Raw genomic sequence first — 24,584 nt, 5'->3', positions numbered from 1 at the left:
TTCTTTCTAATATTTCATTTATTTCCGCCATTGTTCGTACGCAGTGAAGATTGAACAGTAAGGGGTAGAGTCTGTGTCACTGCGATAAATACTTTTTAATCCGTGAACATCGTTTATAGTCTTTCATTCTTATTGTTCGTTGTTCACTCGTCAACTTGTTGTGCAAAATCCAATCACATTAATGAGACCACTGCCTAGGTTCAACGTCACTCACAGACGGCAGATGGCAGCACTAGCAGTGAAGGGTATATAAACTGTGTCACGTGGACGCGGAAAACAGTGCAGTCGTTTTCCTAGTGCGGAAACGAGCGATTTCTCTCACGTTTGGGGAGGGAGTGGAAGCACTTACTAAACGACTAAGTCTGTTATTGTTTTGGTGCCGCCAAGGTTAAAGCGTACCGTGCATGGCCAAATGGCGGTATCCAATATGGGCACAGGAGTGTTCACGCCACGGATCCTCAACCGAGATACGTATTGTAGTTTTCCAGCGCACTGGATTCTACATAGCTTCTCATCCTTTTCGTTATCTTTCATTCCTTCCTGACGACTCGTGCTGCAAAAGATGATTATTCAGGCTTTTGACAGGTAACCACACTAATGTGGCTGGTCAATGTATATTATCCTTCATCTCTTATGGCTAACTTACATTTTTCTAAGAATTTCGAACTTCTTACAGCATTTTATTTTGTTCAGCCCTTTTCCTAGTTCCGTCATATGATGACTCTTGATATTTCTTAAAGTGTTCTCCATGATCAAGTGCAAAACTACAATTGCCTTGCTGGTGTGTTTACCTTTCCCGAAACCTCACTGATTGTGATGTAACAGATCTTCACATTTCCTTTGCAAACCATTTAGAAATGCTAGTCATCCTTTGCGAGAGCACATGGATCGCCTTGGGGACAGTAGATGGTCCAGAACTGGTACCAAAAGCTTATGTGACGGCCGAACACAGACGTAGGCTGCGCCATGACAGCCAGCTGTTGTGTATGTGCCAGTCGGTTGTGTGGAACCAGCACGAGCTGGTACAACACTCCGAAGCGGACAGCCAGCAGTGGCCATTTGGAGAAGGTGCTTCACAAAAAGTCATACGCCAAGAGCGAGGGACTTTAGAGGGCCAGACAGCACAGAAACTGAACAGTAGCTGCAAACTGGTGTGAAATGTGGTCCAACGAAACACAACTTTGTCTCCTTTAGAGCTCACACACGGTCCAAAGAGGATTACAGGTATAGCCCGCAGTGTGTAAAGGATGAAATTCTCACAGGAGGTGAGGTTATGTTAGTTTTAAAGAGATGAACCCATGAACAATACATTTCTTTCTACATGTTATGTGAGCTAGTGATGCCTTTTCTTCCACAGCATCATGTCCAGCTGTGCATATTTCCATCTCCCCTGATAACAACTGTCATAACATACTTTGATTCCATATACAACGATTGTGCACAACCGCCATATAATACTGTAAGGAAGGGCAATAGCACATCAATCTGTCACTACCCTTTGGTTTTTTTTAATTTTTATTATATATCCATATTTCAGGTATAAATAACCATTTTCAGTGCTAAAATATAAGCTGGTAACAGAATGAGAACTGAGTTTCACGAAACAAAAAGAAAAGCACCACGTTATCCAGAAGCAGTGATCCATTCTTGTCGACATGGAACTTGAGTCACTTACATTACAACAGACTCGCAGCAGTACATGTCATGACATGATGTTACTTACTGGTGTGTGGATAGAAGGAACACCAGGCTGTTCTTTATAACAAACACAGCTGCTTCAGTTTGTATAATGTACTGTAAATAACGCCATCTGTATTACAAAACTAAGTAACTCAGTTTCTTTCCGATGTAGTAATTCAAAACCGTTTATTTAATTAACAACTGCAAGTATGTTTGCATATCATCTTTAAATATATGAAAACACTAATTTATGATGTACTTGTTCATGTGTTAGCGATGAAATGATGCACCACATCTTAAGTAGAGGATCCTTAATAGGTTTGTAATGTAGCAAATTATTACGGGATAACATTTATTGCGCTAAGATAGCCGACGTGGAGCCGGTGGCTGAAAGGAGGCTGCAGAGTTGTGTCGCTACGAGCCAGCGTGAGAACTGGCTACCGTGTCACCTAGTACGTACGTATATTCATACCCCCTACAAACCTAATAAACTACAGTAAATATAAGCCAATTGGTTTCAAATTTGGTATACTAATTTTTGTTATCCAGTAGCAAATCTCATCAAAATTTCAGCTTTTTATCTGTTATAGTTTCGGAGATTGAAAAACTTACTTAAAAGTCACAAAACCGACATTCAGTTTAAAAAGCTTTGTTAGGAATAATCTTGAAAGGACTGCCAAGGGGGAGCTGACCAAGAGAAAAACGAATAACCAACGAAAAGATAACGTTCTACGACTCGGAGTGTGGTATGTCACAAGCTTGAACGCGGTAGGGGAGCTAGAATTTGAAATAGGAAATGCAAAAGTTCACTCTAGATATAGTAGGGGCCAGTGAAATGAAATGGGAAGATGACATGCATTTCTGCTCAGATAAGTGTTGGGTAATATCAATAGCACCGGAAAGTGGTATAAAGGTAGTTGGATTCGTTATGAACAGGAAGGTAGAGCAGACAGTGTATTACTGTGACGAGTTCAATGAGAGAGTTGTTCTTATCAGAATCGGCAGCAAACCAACATCTATACGTCGACGTCGCAAGCTGAAGATGAAGAGATAGAGAAAGCGAGTGAGGATATTGCAACCTTAATACACCACATAAACGGAGATGAAAATCTATTCGTCATGGCGTTGTAGACGAAGGATCAGACGCAATGGTTACAGGAGCTTATGGCCTCGGGACAAGAAATCACAGAGGAGAAACATTGAGTTCTGAAATAAATTTCAGCATTTTAGTACTGATTATTCTGTTCAGGGAAACACAAGAGGAAGAGGTACACTTGGAAAATGCCGGGTGATACGATTTCAGTTCGATTACATCATGGTGTGACAGAGATTCCTAAATCAGACGTTGGCGAACCTAGGAGCAGATATAGACTCAGATGAGAATATGGTAGTGATGAAGAGTGGGTTGAAGTTTAAGACATTAGTGAGGAAGAATCAATACGCAAAGAATTTGAACACGGAAGTACTTAGGAATAACGAGATACACTTTAAGTTCTCTAAGACTACAGATATTGCAATAAGGAATAGCTCAGTAAGCAGTAAAGTTCAAGGCGAGTGGACATCTATAGAAAGGTGAATCACAGAAGCTGGAAAGAAAAACTTAGGAGCAAGGAAGGTAACTGGGAAGAAAACGTGGGCAACAGAATAAATATTTCATCTCATCGGAGAAAGAAGGAAGTACAAAAATTGCAGGGAAATACAGAAATACAAACCGCTGAGGAATAAAATAAATGGGAAGTGCAGCTAAGCTAAAACGAAATGGCTGCAGGGAAAATGTGAGGAAGAAAAAGATACAATTTGCGGAAGGGCAAACTCTGCATACAGGAAAGTTAAAACAGCTGTCGGTGAAACTAAAAGTAATGATGGTAACATTAAGAATGCAACGTTGATTCCATTGTTAAATGCAAAGTAGAGAACGGATAGGTGGAAAGAATACATTGAGGGCCTCTGTGAGGGGTAAGATGTGATAGAAGAAGAATGAGCAGTCGATTTAGAAGAAATAGGGATCAGAACACAAGAGAGCTTTGGAAGATTTCAGATCAAATAAGGCAGAAGAGATAGAAAGCGTTCCATTAGAATTTCTAAAATCATTGGGGTAAGTGGTAACAAAATAACTACTTACGTTGACGTGTAGAATGTATCAGACTGGCGTCATACAATCTGGCTTCTGGTAGAAGAACATGGACACCTTTTGAAGACTGCAATAGTACGAAAAGCGGGAATTACTCCTCAATCAACTTACAGCTCATGCATTCAAGTTACTGACAAAAATAATATGAAAAAGAATGGAGAAAACAATTGATGATTTGTTAAATGTCATTCAATTCGGGTTTAGCGAAGATACTAGCCCCAGAGAGGCAATTCTGACACAGCGGTTGACGATGGAACCAAGACTAAAGAAAAATCAAGACACGTTCATAGGATTTGTCGACGTGAAAAAGGGTCCGACCGTGTAAAATGGTGCAAGATGTTCGAAAATCTGCTAAAAATAAAAGTAAGCTATAGGGAGACATGGGTAACATAGAAAATGTAGAAAAGCAATGATGAAATAATAAGAGTAAACGACCAAGAACGAAGTGCTTGTAAGACAGGGATGTAGTCTTTCGCCCCTACTGTTCAATCTGTACATCGAAGCAGCAATGATGGACATAAAAGAGAGGTTCAGGAGTGGAATCAAAATTCAAGTTGAAAAGATATCACTGATACGATTCGCTGATAACAATTCTATGCTAAGGAAATGCGAAGAAGAATTACATGAGCCTCTGAACGAAATAGACAGTCTAATAAGTACTGAACATCAGTTGATACTAAGTTGAAGAAGGACGAAATTAATGAGAAGTACCAGAAGTGAGAACATGGATAAACGTCACATCAGATTGATAGTAGCGAATTAGATGAAGTTAAGGAATTCCACTACCGAGGCAACAAAATAACCAATGACGGACGTAGCAAGAAGAAAATAAGCAGATTACCTCGGGAAAAAAGGGGATTGATGACCAAGGGATGTTTGCAAGTATCAAACGTCGGCCTTAACGGGAAGAAGAAATTTCTGAGATTGTACGTTTGGAGCACAGCACTGTATGGTAACGAAACATGGACTTTGGGAGAACTGGAACAGAAGAGAATCCAACCATTTGAGTGGTAGTGCTACGGGCGAATGTTGGAAATTAGGTGGACTGATAAGGTAAGAAATGAGTAGAATCTGCGCAGAATTGGAGAGGAAAGGAATATGTGGAATACACTGAAAAGGAGAAGGAACTCGATGATATTACTTCTTTAAATGCGAACATTTAAGGTTAGGCTTTACCGTTGTTTTTTGACATTAAATGAAACAACAAGTTTATTGATACCAGTCACCGTTCCGGAAGAAGTCTAAAGTTTTTTCTGTGTATGTTGATCAGTTCATTACAACAGTTGTGTTGCCCTTGTCAGCTTTTACAGTTATAGCATTATTCATGTTTAATTTAGTGTTAATGGTACGTGTAAGGGCTTTTTCTATTTTCTTGTATGCTGGGAATGGTTTTACCATTTCCTTTTCAATGATTTAGTTAATTTTGTGGCCGGCTGCTATTCTGTCATTTTGCTTCTTAAAGGCGATGTAGAGATCTGTGTGACACAAGTGAAGAGCTTTTCTTGGTTCTTTTAGTCCAGTGGAGCTTTGACGTTCTGATTTAAGCCTTTGCAGAGTAGTGCCTCTTCTTCTGCAGTGAATATTATGTTCGTGTTGTTTAGGAAAGGTGTGTAGAATGTGTGTTTCTTTTCGCTGTTTTGGTTCAGTTTGGGAGGTAACTGTTGCTTTATAAGATTGGCTAGTTTTTTCTTTTGTGTAAATTTCGTTTTCTGTACGATGAATTCGGTGTTCTCTTTGACTTTTTTGGTTATGGAATCATATTCTAATATATGAAGCAACTTTCCCAACTTTACTTCTCCATTATAAAGCTGTGTGTTGAACATTTGTTTTTTAATATAAAGTTGTTTCAGTTCATTCTTCACCCAGAGTTTTCATCCGTTTTCCATTGTTTCTTTGCAGTAGTCGTGTTTGTTTTGATGTCAATCACACATAATTTGGAATGACGTTATTCTTGAGACAATTCTTATTGAAGTGATTGTGTTCTGTCGTCATTGCGACTTTTCTGCACTGTTTTTGTACTCGAAAATAACCTTGATTGCCTGACTGGGCCGATTAACTTTAAATGCTAACATTCTAGGATAGGCTTTACCGTGACTGTTATTGACATTAAAGGAAACAACAAGTTTACTGTTACCAGTCACCGGTGACTGCTAACAGGAAACTTGTGTCGTTTAATGGTTCAAATGGCTCTGAGCACTATGGGACTTAACATCCGTGATCATCAGTCCCCTAGAACTTGGAACTACTTAAACCTATGTAACCTTAGGAAATCACACACATCCAAGCCCGAGGCAGGACTCGAACCTGCGACCGTAGCGGTCACGCGGTTCCAGACTGAAGCGCCTAGAACCGCACGGCCACACCTGCAGGCCGTTTCATTTAATGATACTACTTCTGTTAAGACAGCAAGGAATGACTTCTATGGTACTAGAGGGACCTATAGATGGCAAAAACTGTAGAGGAAGACGGAAAATGGAACAAATCCATCAAATAATTGAGGACGTGGGTTTCAAGTGCTACTCTGAGATGAAGAGTTTGGCCCAGAAGAGGACTTCATGGCGGGCCACATGAAACCAGTCAGAAGACTGATTACTCAAAAAAGAAAGAAGAAAAGGTTAGGATTAACAGTGATGTACAATTTCTGAACGTCAAATATGATGTCCTCCAGAAACAAAGGTCGGATCAGCAGTAGCTGCGCGGAATAGCTGTGCGGTCTGGGGGGCGTCATGTCACGGTTCGCTTGGCTTCCCCCGTCGGAGGTTCGAGTATTCCCTCGGGCATGGGTGTGTGTGTCGTTCTTAACGTAAGTTAGTTTCCGTCAAATTAAGTAGTGTGTGTGCTGAGGGATCGATGACTCAGCAGTTTGGTCCCATAAGATCTTACCACAAATTTCCAATTTTCAGATCACCAGCAACTTCTTAGCCCTGAATGTTACGCTGGCAGTGCTCCTCATCTCACCTGGGCGCGGGGTGTGACACACTCAGATCGTCCCCTGGAGACAGTTGCGGTGCTTGGCGAGACTGGGGCAGATGGTGCTGCACTTGTTGCTTAGATGCCGGTCCGAGTTTCGGCGGCGTAGTTCCGTGGATTCGCGAGTGGCACAGTTGCCGAGTTCCCAGCGTGGGCTGTGGGCACATTGTCTTGCTTTGTTGCTACAGTACGAGCGGGTTCGTGCTGTGTGTGGTGGGCCCAGAAGCTTCTAAACGGGGATGCGGTTCTGCCACTCAGTCTCACCAGGAGTGTAACAGAAATGGCGTCATCACACTCAACAGCGCGCCTGACTTCCGTTCAGCTAAGGGACTGAGGATGCTGCTTAAACATTCCGGTACTACAGTGTATGGCAGTTGAACCTAAGAAAAGTTTTTAAAAACATAGTCTAATAACAAGTCAAAGGAAATATGGAAGGAAACAATGATTACTAGAAGCTCTTGTTTGGTATATATGGTGAAACAGTTAGTTACGTGCCACATCTGTAATAATTGTAGGAAGTGACAGTAGTAAAGATGTACGTGACGAAGTATTAATGGGATCAAAAAAGGAGAAAACTAACAAATAGGATAGTTACCTTGGGAGTCAGTTATATCAAGTAGACTCATTGTTGTGAAGTTTGTCTTATCCAATAAGTTAAGAATTCATTAGTAAATTACGATCGGAATTGACTGATAACTGAGAATAAGGGTCAGGAATAATAACTAACTGTAAGGAAGCAAAATATGATTTTGGCACGTTAGAATATAAGCTACATGATAATCGCAAGAAGTTAAAAGATGAATTAAACAACCAAAATAGGGTACTTAGAAAAGAAATAAAATTGGAAATTCGATCAGGAATAGGAAAGTTCAAGAGATATTAATCGAATACGGCCTGCGTGGGAAATGAGAAGGCAGGTAATAAGAAATAAAGATTTCCTTTTAAATATTAGAACAAGGTTTTAGAAATATTTCCTGTTGTAAATGGAAGGTTGAATAATTAATTTATCTGCATTGCTAAATGTGTGATTGACTTTAAGCATTATAATGATAATTTTCTCTTTTCTATTAGCATGGAATTATTTGAATGAATTAGCTTGAGAAAACCAATCTGAAAAAATAAAAACAATGTGTAATGATGTAGATCACGTAAAATCTGAGGTATGTGAGCATGGCGAGGAAATGACAGTGTGGAACAATCGTTACTGAGCTGAAGCCCTTTGTCGAAACCTATTACGATGGCACTCAGGATTGGCAATCCAAAATTAAGCAAGGAGTGAATGCAGTCGAGGCAGAAGGTTAAACAGTAATTAGAGACAGTTTTGTAATGCATAAGTGGTTAGTTAAATAAGGAATATCGGAAGCAGAAGAGTTGAAATTCCATAATTTTGCGCCGTATGTTCCAACTGGCGATCTACACCACTTAATATTTTTGAAGTCCTTCCTGAGTACATTCCCAAAAGGGTAGTAGGAGCATGGACTTAGATCCGTTCGGCGTTATTTGAGGTCTGATGTAGACCAGTGGGAATTTAAGAACCATTTAAAACATTTAGCGAATTCCAGGCAACCTTCAAAAACCATTTTTGTTCAGAAGGTTCTGGAAGTAGAATACGTTTAGTCCCAGAGAGTGTATTGATAAATATTGGGGATTCATCCCATACTTTTGGAGGAACATGGTTTTACCTGAATACTTCTGCGATCCTTTAAGTCCCCAGCGAAATGGCTGTGAGCACTATGGGACTTAAATGCCTCTGAGCACTATGGGACTTCTGAGGTCATCAGTCCCCCAGAACTTAGAACTACTTAAAACTAACTAACCTAAGGACACTACACACATACATGCCCGAGGCAGGATTCGAACCTGCGACCGTAGCGGTCGAGTGGTTCCAGACTGAAGCGCCTAGAACCGCTCGACCACAGCGTCCGGGCTAAGTCTCCAGCACCAAGTACACACATTCGTAAGTAGTCTACCCCTTACAATTACAGAGAAAGTAATTGATAAGGATTTCTGTGATGAGTAAGGTTATCGTGTTTAATTACATAAATTATATCTTTTAGAGAAAAGCAGATCAGTGAGGGAGAATGATACAGGTGAAACAGATATAGACATCCACCGGATTCCAGTGGAGAGAATAAGCGTGAGAACATAGAAGGAAATAGGTGTCTCCAGTGCCAGTAATGTGTCTGTAGTAATAGTGATGACGAACCATGCAATAAAAACCTAGGTCCAAGTGCTAATACCGATTATCGGTACAGTAAACATGAAGTGCTAGACTACGAGTGGAAGCTGGAAAACTGACATTGGTCCTGCGGTTGCCACTATCACTGACCGAATAACATCGAATAACATTCTGAGCCTATTCTAGAAGAACCACTAAAGAATCTAATAGACAAAAAAACTGCAGTGTGTTTAATTCTGATTCAGCTGGACGATGTTTTGCCTATGGAACTCTCTTCAAAAGTAAAACACAGCCGTTAAAGTAACGTATATTTTATAAATGACTTTATATTAATCATAGTATATTTTATAAATGAATTTATATTAATTATAGTTATTGTTGTAATTTAACATTATTTTCAAATGTTTAAAGAGGAATTACAAAGCGACATTGTGTGTGAAATGGATTACTTATTTGGTTAATGGTAATTAGGGGAAACCTATAATGTAGTGTTAATAGCCAATTTGTTTGACATAAGGAAAATAGTGGTCCAGCAGTTGTGCAAATCAGGACCACTATTTGTTTTTTCACGCTAAAAGACATCATGTAAAGACGAACAGACCACTGTGGTGCTAACAATTAATGAAATTAGTAGTATGAATTAATTGTAAAGGGAGGAATTACAACGGTTTATGCACTATATTTAATAATAAGAAGCGTGTTTATTAGTGGAAAAGTAGAAAGTAAAGATTTAAAGTAAATTTATTGCTCATACCCAGGAGGGAACCTTAAGATTTCATGTTGAAAGCTTCGTGAAACATTGCAAATGTAATGTGCTACGCGTTACCAGTTAAAGAACTGCAAAAAACACTTACTTAATTGAAAACATTTTAACAGTATTGAAGTTACTGTAATTAGATACCTGTGGTGAAATAGTCTAATCTATTCATTTGTAGTTCATAGTAAACGAATAAAGTCTAGGAATTGTAAATATTGATGTATTTTAGTAAGAAGTGTTATAGGATATTCAGTTGTTTTGAACTGCTCAAGTAGAGACCTAGTTGTGAAAAACAATTATCAGCCTAACGTAACGATATTTAAGCGTTGATTGAAAGAAAATTCTCACAGGGAACAATAAGCATCTTTGTAATAAAATTGATACTCGCCTTGATGTGTATGTATGTAACAAGAATACAGTGTATTATGGATATGAAGCTGTAAATTAACATTAACTGAAATATGTTAATATTTCAGTAAACCAAAATAATTAAATACTAATATTACGTAAGAGAAACAGTTGAGACAATCACTACAGTGAAAGCGCACAGCCTGAGAGGCAGACACTAGCACACCTAGCGGAGGGGAGGCAGCTCTAAGGTTAACTTGAGTTTTTATTATTTTCCTACTGAATTAACGATATAGTTTCTGTACCACACATTAGACAGTTATGGAGAGACATGAATGATCGTGAAATAAATCTAATAACAACCGAATCGCCCTGTAACCGCTCCATAGGTATCGCTTGTTCATAAAGAAATAATTTCGCATACTTGTAGGTGTATGATAGGCACACTCCTCGACAATTTTGTATAGTTTCTACCTATTCTCATGTTCCTACACTTCACTCGACTTTCTAATGCACGAATCTTTACACTACTGGCCATTAAAATTGCTACACCAAGAAGAAACGCAGATGATAAATGGGTATCATTGGACAAATAAATTATACTAGAACTGATATGTGATTACATTTTCACGCAATCTGGGTGGATAGATCCTGAAAAATAACGGCCTTGATATACCTGGGCATTGAGTGAAACAGAGCGTGGATGGCGTGTACAGATGCCCATGCAGCTTGAACACGATACCACAGTACATCAAGAGTAGTGACTGGCGTATTGCGACGAGCCAGTTGCTGGGACATCATTGACCAGACGTTTTCAGTTGGTGACAGATCTGGAGAATGTGCTGACCAGGACAGCAGTCAAACATTTTCTGTGTCCTGAAAGGCCCGTACACGACCTGGAACATACGGTCGTGCATTATACTGCTGAAATGTAGGGCTTGGCAGGGATCGAGTGAAAGGTAGAGCCGCGGGTCGTAACACATCTGAAATATAACGTCCACTATTCGAAGTGCCGTCAGTGCGAACAAGAGGTGACCGAGATGTGTAGTCATTGGCACCCCATACCATTACGCCAGGTCATACGCCAGTATGGCGATGACGAATACACGTTTCCAATGGGAGTTCCCGCGATATAAAATCTAATACGTCACTTTGAGGACCCGTTAAATGAATACCACAGTTATTGTGTGGGTCTGCCTTAATTTTCTATCACGGTATAATACCATTTCCCCAGGTTCATTGAAATAATGTATTAATTCTCTGTTGAACTAATGTGTACTGTACTGGGCGACTGTGTACATAAAAAAGTGAAGAAACATAAAACCAGAAAATTATGAATATTTGTAAAGTTAATTGAAGAACTTATCCTAACAAAAACCTTGAAGATTCTCTGTAAGTAGAAATAATAATAATTATTATTTTGTATCTTCAGCAACAGAAATTAGCTAGAGGATGAATTAGTCTGCTGAATCTCCGAGATGTCGATCCCGGGATTTAACAGCTGCGGCGATCAACGACTTAGTATTGATGGTTCTGCCCAATCTCAAAGAAAAACGGGAGTGGAATGAAAATGGCAGCAGATTCTAAATCGTAGTATCGAGAATAATTCCACCGGGCTATTGAATGTTGCTGTTGTTGTGGTCTTCGGTCATGAGACTGGTTTGATACAGCTCTCCATGCTACTCTATTCTGTGCAACATTCTTCATCTACCAGTACTTACTGCAACCTACATCCTTCTGAATCTGCTTATTGTATTCATCTCTTGGTCTCCCTCTACGATTTTTACCCTCCACGCTGCCCTCCAATGCTTAATTGGTGATCCCTCGATGTCACAGAACACGTCCTACCAACCGATCCCTTCTTCTAGTCAAGTTGAGTCACAAGCTCCTCTTCTCCCCAATTCTATTCAATACCTCCTCATTAGTTATGTGATCTACCCATCTAATCTTTAGCATGTTTCTGTAGCACCACAGTTCGAAAGCTTCTATTCTCTTCTTGTCCAAACTATTTATTGTTCACGTTCGACTTCCATGCATGGCTACACTCCATACAAATACTTTCAGAAACGAATTCCTGACATTTAAATCTACACTCGATGTTAACAATTTTTTCTTCTTCAGAAACGCTTTCCTGGTCATTACCAGTCTACATTTTATATCGTCTCTACTTCGACCATTATCAGTTATTTTGCTCTCCAAATAGCAAAACTCCTTTACTACTTTAAGTGTCTCATTTCCTAATCTAATTCCCTCAGCATCACCCGGCTTAATTCGACTACATTCCATTATCCTCGTTTGCTTTTGTTGATGTTCATCTTATACCCACCTTTCAGGACACTATCCATTCCGTTCAACTGCTCTTACAACTCCTTTGCTGTCTCTGATAGAATTACAATGTTATCGGCGAACCTCAAAGTTATTATTTCTTCTTCGTGGATTTTAATACCTACTCAGATCTTTTCTTTTGTTTCCTTTACTGCTTGCTCAATATACAAATTGAATATCATCTGAGAGAGACTGCAGATCTGCCTCATTCCCTTCACAACCTCTGCTTCCCTTGCATGCCCCTTGACTCTTATAACTGCAATATGGTTTCTGTACAAATTGTAAATAGCCATTCACTCCCTGTATTTTACCCCTGCCACCTTCAGAATTTGAAAGAGATCATTCCAGTCAACATTGTCAAAAGCTTTCTCTAATTCTACAAATGCTAGAAACGTAGGTTTGCCTTTCCTTTATCTTTCTTCTAAGATAAGTCGTAGGGTCAGTATTGCCTCACCTGTTCCAACATTTATACGGAATCCAAACTGATAATCCCCGAGGTCGGTTTCTATCAGTTTTTCCATTCGTCTGTAAAAAATTCGCTTTAGTAGCTTGCAGCTGTGACTTATTAAACTGATAGTTCGGGAATTTTCACATTTTTTTTTTTTTTTTTTTTTTTTTTTAAAAAAAATCTTTATTTCTTACAAAATATTTTATACAATAAAACCCACCACCTTATTAATTAGTGGGTCATGATATAATACATTACTTAGGTACAGCTTATACATTTCTAATTATAATCTACAGACAGTGTGTTAGTTGAATGGGCAGACCTACTAATTAACAAATCTGCTACTCCTAGTATTACTACTTACACTAGTCTCTACTGCCTGCAGCGTTACAAATATGCCAATAATTATACAATCCTACTTGTGTGCCTTGCTCACCGAGCTAACCCCGGTGAACGCGCCCTGGCACAGGGCAGGCCAATACTTTTATTCGCTGCAGGTTTCTATTTTAATTCCTATTCTAATTTCCTAACCTAATGAACTATTCTAAGTCAGAAACGGTGCGTTGTCAAATCCGGTATGGTCGCCCCTCTCCCCCTATCCTGCGCGTGGCGGATTCCAACTTTACCAGTCGACCAGTCCACGCACAGGCGGTACGGGATTGGGGCATTGACCTAGTATGTTAATTTTTAAGTCTTAAAGCTCTCTCAGATATTGAGTTAGGACCTTTCGTGATACCTCATTTGCCAACTGATTTAGCAGTCGAAAGGTCTCTTCTTGTCTTAATAACATATACGTGTCATAGTTGGGTAGTTGCTGTCTAAGTGTAGTTGCTACATCATCGAAAAGGGGGCACTCGTAGACCACATGGTCGGGAGTTCCCTCCGATGTTGACATTTGTCAACACCTGCTTTCTTTGGGATTGGAACTATTAAATTCTTTTTGAAGTCTGAGTGCATTACGCCTGTGTCATTCATCTTGCTCGCCAGATGGTAGAGTTTTGTCAGGACTGGCTCCCCCAAGGCTGTCAATAGCTCTAATGGAATGTCGTCTACTCCTGGGGCCTTGTTTCGACTCAGGTCTTTCAGTGCTCTGTCAAACTCTTCACGCAGTATCATATCTCCCATTTCATCTTCATCTACATCCTCTTCATCCTCTTTCATTTCCATAATATTGTCCTCAAGTACATCGCCCTTGTATAGACCCTCTATATACTCCTTCCACCTTTCTTCTTTCCCTTCTTTGCTTAGAACTGTGTTTCCATCAAAGCTCTTGATATTCGTGCAAGTGGTCCTCCTTTCTCCAAAGGTATCTTTTATTTTCCTGTAGGCAGTATGTGTCTTAAGCCAGTGAGATAAGCCTCTACATCCTGACATTTGTCCTCTAGCCGTCCCTGCTCAGCCAGTTTGCACTTCCTGTCGATATCATTTTTGAGGCTTATGTCTTCCTTTTGCGCTGCTTCATTTACTGCATTTTTATATGTTCTCCTTTCATCAATTAAATTCAATATTTCTTCTGTTACCCAAGAATTTCTACTAGCCCTCGTCTTTTTACCTATTTGATCTCCTGCTGCCTTCACTGTGTCATCTCTTAAATCCCCCCATTCTTCTTCTACTGCATTTCTTTTCCCCATTCCTGTCAATTGTTCCCTTATGCTTTCCCTGAAACTCTGTGCAACCTCTGGTTCTCTCAGTTTATCCCGGTCCCATCTCCTTAAATTCCCACCTTTTTGCAGTTTCTTCAGTTTCAATCTACAGTTCATAACCAATAGATTGTAGTCAGAGTCCACATCTGCCCCTGGAAATGTCTTACAATTTGAAACATGTTTCCTAAATCTCTGTGTTACCATTATATAATCTGTGTGATACCTTTTAGTATATCCAGGGTTCTTCCATGTATATATAACCTTCCTTCATGATTCTTGAACCAAGTGTTACCTATGGTTAAGTTATGCTCTGCGCAAAATTCTACCAGACGGCTTCCTCTTTCATTTCTTAGCCCCAATCCATATTCACCTATTATGTTTTCCTCTATCCCTTTTCCTAATCTTGAATTCCAGTCACCAAAGGCTATTAAATTTTCGTCTCCCTTCACTACCTGAACAATTTCTTTTATCTCGTCATACATTTCATCAATTTCTCCGTCATCTGCAGAGCTAGTTGGCATATAGACTTGTACTACTGTAGTAGGCGTAGGCTTCGTGTCTATCTTTTCCACAATAATGGATTCACTATGCTGTTTGTAGTAGCTTACCCGCACTTCTATGTTTTTATTCATTATTAAACCTGCTCCAGCATTACCCCAGTTTGACTTTGTATTTATAACCCTGCATTCACCTAACCAAAAGTCTTGTTCCTTCTGCCACCGAACTTCACTAATTCCCACTATATCTAACTTTAACCTATCAATTTCCCTTTTTAAATTTTCTAACCTACCTGCCCGATTAAGGGAACTGACATTCCACGCTGCGATCCATAGAACGCTAGTTTTCTTTTTCCTGATAACGACATCCTCTTGAGTAGTCCCCGCCTGGAGAGTCGAATGGGGGACTATTTTACCTCCGGAATATTTTACCCAAGAGGACGCCATCATCGTTTAACCATACAGTAAAGCTGCATGCCATCGGGAAAAATTACGGCTGTAGTTTGCCCTTGCTTTCAGATGTTCGCAGTACCACAACAGCAAGGCTGCTTTGGTTAGCGTTACTAGGCCAGATCAGTCAATCATCCAGACTGTTGCACCTGCAACTACTGAAAAGATTGCTGCCCCTCTTCAGGAACCACTCGTTTGTCTGGCCTCTCAACAGATACCCCTCCGTTGTGGTTGCACCTACGGTACGGCTGTCTGCATCGTTGAGGCACGCAAGCCTCACCACCAACGGCAAGGTCCATGGTTCATGGACATTGAATGTTACTTTTAAGAAAAGACTTCAATGTCACTCGTCACAGGTTTTGATCCTTGTTATCATAAATTCTATGCAGGCTCTTTGAAATTATTATCGCCACAGAAAATAAATCTTGTTCTTAAAGCTTAAACATGTATAATGTCCAGTGGGATGTGCCGGGTTTTTAAAAGAATGAATCACCTTTTCCTGTTTTGTTGTCTCTGATGATGATTGTCATCACCGTTTATTCATCAAGATAAAACTATTTTGAATTACAATGGTTTTCAATGCTTCCACCTGACACGTCCCCTTAAAAAAATTATACAAGTCTGTGCTTAAACTGACACACAATATTTTTTTAGCGTAACGCAATCTGACTTTCAGTAATCCCTACAAGAGAATGGCCCTGACTAACATTAACCTATACGTTTCACAAATCACTTACCTCACAAAAATCTTCGTTACTCGAGCTACTGCAATACCGCGAGCGCCACTACTGCCAGCTAAATGAAAGATTCAACTACGGAAGGCACTAACTACTGATCGGTATAGTTAGCAAATGAAAGATTTTAATAGAGAACAAACAATGTATTTACCTTAGTAGTCATAATATATACATATCACTTCATGACACCAATTCTTACAAATTTCAAAACTCCGCCATGTCTCTCCCCATGTCCACCACTGCTGGCGGCTCACCTCCAACTGCACAACGCTACGCGCTATTAGCATCCAGCTGCCGCTGCCCAACACTACAATGGCAGACAACAATGCAAACAAGCCACAGACTGCACACGGCACAGCCAGTGATTTTTATACAGAGCGCTACGTGGCGGAAGCGTTACCACTAAAAAAACCTAAACAGCCTACATACACACCTTTTCTATATAGACACCAAACATTAAAGTCACAATTCTATTTTCAATCCCCTTCACACAATTGCATATACCTCTCCCTACTCCCACTAGGAATACAACACCAAACAAAAAGAAAAATAGGAATTACACTAAAGTCAGCTAAGAAAGCTTGCTTTGTCTGCCCAGGTCGGACGTAAAACGAAAAAAAAAAAGATGCGCAATACATTTTAAAACATATACGAAGTAAACATTTCGCCACTAGCAGCTTTTAACAAAATTAAAAAACATTTCCAGCGCGTTGACACTTTCACCACTCCTGGACACTTGACGTAGGACAGAGAACACAATGAAATATAAAATTCTCTCGACGTATACTACAAAGGTCACGATTGTAGAGCGTTTAAAACGTAACTGCAGTTACCAGCTGCAGCAGTTAAACTATACTGTCATTTGAGAAGAGATATTGCATAAAAGTAATGCTCACTAGTGGAGCTAGGGGAGGAAACATGCTTTTATATACTATATTGAAAGCAGAACCGAAGTCAATGTGCAATGAAAAAAAATAATGAATGTATTGAAAGATGTGTTGGAAGTAGATATCAGAATTAACTATTGGGACTGATAATGTATTGTAATGAAGAGTATTACAAAAGGAATAGGCAGATACGCACTGATTCAGAAGTAGCTGGTCCCACATATATGAATCATAAGAAGTTATTTGAAGGAATGTTACTAACAGTTCCCTAAGAATAAACGTACTTACGTGTACAGTGTCCTACATGAATCTGGTCTAATTGTATTGGAAATATTTAAAAGCAGACAGGAAAATGTACGTAGTATTGGGTGCAACATTAACGTGAAGAATGTAATCGACGTTTTGTAACAACGGTTCTTCTGGTTGTGACTTGTAGTGTGGAGCCTTTGATGCCAAAGTTTTTTACCGTGGTTTACTGAACGGTTTCATTTGATTGTGGGAAAAGTAATTACGAATCTTTTATAATACTCAACCTCTGGAAACACTAAATGCTCGGAAAGTAAGGTCATCCGAAGACCAGTATCAGCTGCAAAGCGATTTAGAAAAGATTGCTGTATGGTGTGTCAGGTGGCAGTTGACGCTAAATAACGAAAAGTCTGAGATGATCCACATGAGTTCCAAAAGAAATCCGTTGGAATTCGATTACTCGATAAATAGTACAATTCTCAAGGCTGTCAATTCAACTAAGTACCTGGGTGTTAAAATTACGAACAACTTCAGTTGGAAGGACCACATAGATAATATTGTCGGGAAGGCGAGCCAAAGGTTGCGTTTCATTGGCAGGACACTTAGAAGATGCAACAAGTCCACTAAAGAGACAGCTTACACTACACTCGTTCGTCCTCTGTTAGAATATTGCTGCGCGGTGTGGGATCCTTACCAGGTGGGATTGACGGAGGACATCGAGAGGGTGCAAAGAAGGGCAGCTCGTTTTGTATTATCGCGTTATAGGGGAGAGAGTGTGGCAGATATGATACACGAGTTGGGATGGAAGTCATTACAGCATAGACGTTTTTCGTCGCGGCGACACCTTTTTACGAAATTTCAGTCACCAACTTTCTCTTCCGAATGCGAAAATATTTTGTTGAGCCCAACCTACATAGGTAGGAATGATCATCAAAATAAAATAAGAGAAATCAGAGCTCGAACAGAAAGGTTTAGGTGTTCGTTTTTCCCGCTCGCTGTTCGGGAGTGGAATAGTAGAGAGATAGTATGATTGTGGTTCGATGAACCCTCTGCCAAGTACTTAAATGTGAATTGCAGAGTAGTCATGTAGATGTAGATGTAGAATTGAAGATTTTAGATTTCGCTAGCAGATACGAACTTTAAAGTGTCATATCCTTTCAGTTTGATAAAGTATTATACATTTAGAGGTATTTGTAAATAGTAGGCCTCTATTACGGGGTTACATGAGCCAAGGCCTTAATTAGTTCCAGAATCGGGAGAGTGAAACATGCGAATACATTCTGATCGCCTCTTGATGACTTCTGGAGTTGACTATAATCTTGTTTTGCATGCTTATTAAAAACTGATAAAGATGCTAATGACATGGATTCGTTGTGTTGTGTTTCCTGTATGGTGAGCCAGGAGGGGGTCATTAGTGAAGTGTGTTGCAAGCACATCTAGATACTGAGCGAATTTCTCGAATTTCGCGTACCATACAGTCGGCTCATTGACGCATGAGTGAGTCAGCGAGCAGAAAAGACACCTAAATTGTTCTCTTGGCCCAGATTTCGATGCTAATACTATCATAGCAAATCGGAAATCAAGACTACGAAGAGTTTTATAGCAACAACTGCAGTCAAGGCTTAAGAAGACAGAAGAGTAAGTTCGATGTAACTTTGGCAGACATAAGGAAATGGATGTTTACTAGAAGCAGATACTGAAATGTAATAATAGTATGCCCCGCAGCTGAAGAGGGGGTACTTCATTGTGCATTTAAGGAGTTAACACCCGTATTATTTGTGAAAGTTTTGTGTATGGACTTACTACTGGGGCAGATGTGTTGCTTATAGTAACTTATTAGTCGTGCTCAATTTTGTAATATTGCTATTGTCTTACGAAATGCATTAGTAATGTCGATTTACAAAGCAAGGCCTTACACAACCAAAATTTTTATTGGAATGTTTAGCACATCTAGTAATTTAGTTAACGTAAATGTAACTGTGGTATTTTCAACAAGATTCCTAATTTTTTTATCGGTTATTGCGAGCTAGGAATAACTCAGGTACAAGCCATCTTTTTCCCCTAGTGTCACGAAATTTCTATTACGAACCCTTCTTTCTATAAATAAAGTAATAGTCCAAAAAATAGCGGTAAAACGAAAGAAGTGAGCGTTTACACACATGAAAAGTGTCGGGTAAAATATTTTATCCAGGCCATTCATTGTAGGCAGCTAGCAAAACCGAGACAGGGACTTAAACGGAAAACTTGTTAAGAAATTTAGTTCGTGTCCTTATAGAGATTTTATTAAGCCACTTCATAGTTTCATTTTACAGTTTCGTCGTTATGGCTTACCCTCGTAATGTAAGGACCTTCACTGAGATGTCAGCACCCCTGAGAACACGCTCCTGCTGTGTATACATTGTCAGACAATTACTACACAGAGGATTCCTCAGAAGGCCTCGTACATGGTACTATTCATTGACTTAACATACGCAGCAAGCGAAGTAAGAGAGTAAAAATATCAGAAAAGAAGACGAAATGGTTTTTGACATGAATCAAACACACAAGTACACTCAAATAGCCTAATTTCCCAGAAACAACATGTAAATTGTGATATAATCAGTCAGTTAGTAACTGGATGCATTTTTAACGTCGACCAACAAAATGCTATTTTCTTGGAATGCGACAATGAGACGAGGATCAGACTCCGTTAAAACGTTTATTGCAAGAAATATAAGACTAACAGAAGCAGAAGTATCGATTTTGAATGTGCAATGGTACTATGTAGCAGGGACGTGGACAGTTTAACCCGTTAAACGTTAAAACTTCATATATGTCACAATCACAGCTGAATACTATATGCATAGGAAGTGTGCTGAGATAAAAGTAATCGTATGATGGATATAAGCTGAAGCATTCAGTTTTAAAATTATGGGAAGGAGGAAACGGGACATTCAGTTTCAGATTCTATCACCAGAGCATCAGTAGATTTACAATGCTCTGACTTGGAAGCGAGTGCTCATAAGTAACTTGTCGGAAGCACCCACGAGAAGAAGTAATGCGATTCCGATCCCGAAAGCTCAGGTGAGGACTAGTGCTCTTCAGTATTCATAGTCCTGAGGGAGGCGTTACTCGCGCGAATCCTGCCACCCAGTCCATACTGTGGCGCCGCTTTTCGATTCACAGCCTCCGAACGGATCCATAGTTTTATCGGCGATAGAACCATCGCATTGCTTCAGATGTGCGGGACTGTTTTCCCGCTGCGAATTGGCACCCTAGTAGGTGCGTGAATTGCAGAGCCCGTCCGCAGTCGAACAGCCGATGTTCAACTCTTCTGAAGTTAAAAGTTATAAAATCCAGCAATTTCTGTCGTTAGTACTTTGCGTTGACGTACTGTTCCTATTCTATACTCTCAATTCGAAACCATTCTAAAAGTAAAGTCACGAGTTTAATATTATTTCAGCATAAAATTCCTTATCGTACATTGCTTTTAACAACAAATAAAGTATAAACATAGCACTGAGATTCTATAATTTACTGCAATAAAAGGAAAAATCATGACCAACTGACATAATAATCATCTTTAATTACTTCACGTGGTTACTTGGTTACAAATTTAATATTTTTCAGTGAAAATATTCACAGGACTGGGAGACTGTTGTGGCCATATATTGACCCAAAAAAAAAAAAAAAAAACGAAAACACGAAATGTTCATTTATCTACCCAGAGAAACTGAAAACGAAACAAATAAGAATATATTTGAAACTTCCTGGCAGATTAAAACTGTGTGCCCGACCGAGACTCGAACTCGGGACATTTGCCTTTCGCGGACAAGTGCTCTACCAACTGAGCTACCGAAGCACGACTCACGTCCGGCACTCACAGCCTTACTTCTGCCAGTATCCGTCTCCTACCTTCCAAACTTTACAGAAGCTCTTCTGCGAAACTTGCAGAACTAGCACTCCTGAAAGAAAGGATATTGCGGAGACTTGGCTTAGCCACAGCCTGGGGGATGTTTCCAGAATGAGATTTTCACTCTGCAGCGGAGTGTGCGCTGATATGAAACTTCCTGGCAGATTAAAACTGTGTGCCCGACCGAGACTCGAACTCGGGACCTTTGCCTTTCGCGGGCAAGTGCTCTACCAACTTTTTTTTTTTTTTTTTTTTTTTTTTTTTTTTTTTTTTTTTAATCCCTCATTCATTGTTTTTTTATAATATTCACTACCTCAATGGAACAAAATCAAAAATACAACGAATACAAATTGAGCTCTAATAATATTTCAAGAAATTACATTACGGTTAATTTCTTGTTTAAAAAAAAAAAAAAAAAAAAAACGCAAAAGATTCAAACAAAATGTGACATTCAATTTGTAAATTTGATTTATAGAGGCTTGTAATTCTTTTTCATCAATTTATTGCGGACTGTTCATGATTAATTAAAATTAAAACAGATATTTGAAAAAAAAGGAAACAAAAGTAGCATAGACAGGTCTCGAACCAGGGTCGCTTGGACGGGAGTCTGACTCGCTTCCCACTTTTTTTTTTTTTTTTTTTTACATGTATTTGTTCATATCACATAGGACGCCCTCCAGGCGAAAAAAAAATTATGTGGAATTACCATCAGTATCATATAAAGTAGAAAGGGAATTATAGGAATTAAAGAAAACGCCCTCCTGGCAGAACAGACAAAGCAGCATCCGCGTCCCGCCAACTTGTGGGTAGACGCACACCGAATCCCAAGGCAGTCAGGCATGTTCCAGGCACGTCTTCACGAAGAATATTGCATTTTCCGGTACATGGGACTGAGTCCTGGTATTACACACTCTCATTGAAGTCATCTTCTCATACCTGGGACACCCCAGCTGCAGGGGGGATCGAAGAAGGCACTACCCAAAAAGTTGGCATAGTACTGACGGTATCGCGGATGGTGCATGAGAAAAGTAAAGCGATCTTGCAGGAATGTCCAAAAATCAAGAACACTCTTATCACCTTCATGGAACAAATAAGAGATCGAGAGACCTTTTATCCAGATCACAGCGTTGGTCTTCGTACTTGGGAAGTATGTCTCATCTGGGAACAGAAGAGATTTCGGTGTAATGGCATGGGGAGCCGTACGTAGAAGAAAGGCAAGCATCTTCTGAATCAGCTGCCACACCTCTGCAGAAGATCCACACATCAGTCGATGTTCGTCCGTATCAAGCGTTTGACAGCGAGGACACAGCGGCGAATCTGTCATTTTTATGGCATGTAGACGAAGTTGTGTCATGTATTTTCCATTAACGACCAAATACCAGGTCGCACGTGCGCTCGTGTCTAGGTATATATGGTGTACAGAACGCCATACCACGGGCCATGCGATCGTAGGATATCGCCTTTCCACAACATTCCGAGTGTGATTTCTCATCATGATTCGGTAAACATCACGTGCCATAGGGGGTCTGGTACTAGGCAAGTCGGCATGGACATAACTGTATTCGATGAAAAAGGTCCGGATATGTGAGAGAGGGGAAGAAATATGGGCTACTGCAACGGGTGCCACTCGAGAGGGAGGGGCCACTTCATCAATCAGGCTTCCCGATAATCCGTTTCGGCGGCGGATCCACGATTTAACCATCGTACTTACATAAAGGGCAGCTGCTCTCGCTCGGACGTTGACAAGGCCGAGGCCGCCATCTCGAGGAGGAAGTGTCAGCGTGTCGTAGCGGACTTTGAAGATAAGACCCGCGCTAACAAAGTAGCCGAACGCCGCCTGAAGTCTGTGTGCCATTGCCTTTGGCATCGGTAAAATCTGTGCTAAATGGGGTAGTCGCGAGACTAGATGAGTGTTAACAAAATCCACCCTTTGTAACATGTCCAATGCTCTCAGGAGGTTGCCACGAACGTTCGTGCGGATAGCTTGAAGCAGGCGTTTGTAGTTAAATGAGATCGTGCGCTGTATATCACGCGTGAAGGTGATCCCCAAACATTTGAGCTTATCCACTAATGGCAATGGTGCCACACTCTCAGCTGGAAGGCCTCTACCGATGGACATAGCACTAGATTTCGTCAGGTTCACACGGCTGCCCGCAGCAGCCCCGTACTGGTTGATCCACGCCAGTGCCTCTCGCACTTCATCCTCCGATAGAACCAAAAACACCAAGTCATCTGCATAGGCGCGGCAGATGAAAGAAGTCCCCCTCATTGTTATGCCTGTCAACCGGCTCCTCAAACCGTGTAATAGTGGCTCAAGGGCAATGGCGAAAAGCAGCATCGACAGCGGACATCCTTGACGGACCGACCGCATGACGTTAATAGGGCCCGCCACACGGCCATTGACCAGCACCCGCGACGTGGCACCTCGGAGAAGCCGCAAGACGAGGTGTATAAACCTGTGGGGAAAGGCCATCCGTCGGAGTACGTTTTCGAGAAAGTCATGACTCACTCTATCAAAGGCGTGGTCGAAGTCCACTGTCACTAAGGCACCACGACTGCGACAGGTCATGGTCAGGGCTATAACGTCACGGTAATCGCTGAGTGCCGTCTGAATGTTACTATCACCTCCAAAGCACGTTTGATCCAGAGAGATAACTTGAGGGACGACGCGCCTAATGCGAGCGCCAAGAATCCGGGTAAAAATCTTGAAGTCACAATTTAACATGGTCAGCGGCCGATAATGTTCCACTCCTCGACCTCCCGATGGCTTGGGGACCGGGATAAGCAAGCCTTCTACGAATTCGGATGGGAGAGGAAAGTCAGGGTTCATCAGTTCTTCATACATCGCAGTCCAGCGTGAGCCCATGATGTCATGAAATGTGCGGTAAAACTCCAGCGGGAACCCATCTGGACCTGGGGCTTTGTTTGCCGCACCCTTATGAAGAGCATCGGCGACGTCATCAGCCGTAATTGTCGCCGTGAGAATCTCCGCAGCAGACTCGTCCAGGGTATCTGTCAAGGAACGGAGGACATCAGACATTACCGCCACGTTCCGGTCCTCTGCTGCATAGAACTCGTTGTAGTGATCCACAAAGGCTCTTACGATGTCATTCTGGGACGTCAATCGACGACCATCTGGCATGTCGAGGGCGTTGATCAACTTTCTACGACACCGCTGCTTCTCTCGGATAACATGATGCATGGACGGGAGCTCTCCTGGTACACATTCGTGACATCTTGCGCGTACTACTGTGCCTTCAAGGCGGTGACGCATAAGAGAAATTATCTTCGCCTTAATACGTTGAATTTCAACCTGTCGTTGAACTGAGGGGGCAAGGTTTGAGAGTTCCCGGAGAATTGTGAAATAGTATTCCATGGTATGTCGGTGCCACAA

This window comes from Schistocerca gregaria, chromosome 1 (genome assembly GCF_023897955.1).
Source record: "Schistocerca gregaria isolate iqSchGreg1 chromosome 1, iqSchGreg1.2, whole genome shotgun sequence".
Taxonomy (NCBI): domain Eukaryota; kingdom Metazoa; phylum Arthropoda; class Insecta; order Orthoptera; family Acrididae; genus Schistocerca; species Schistocerca gregaria.
Note: the sequence above shows the minus strand (reverse complement) of the source record.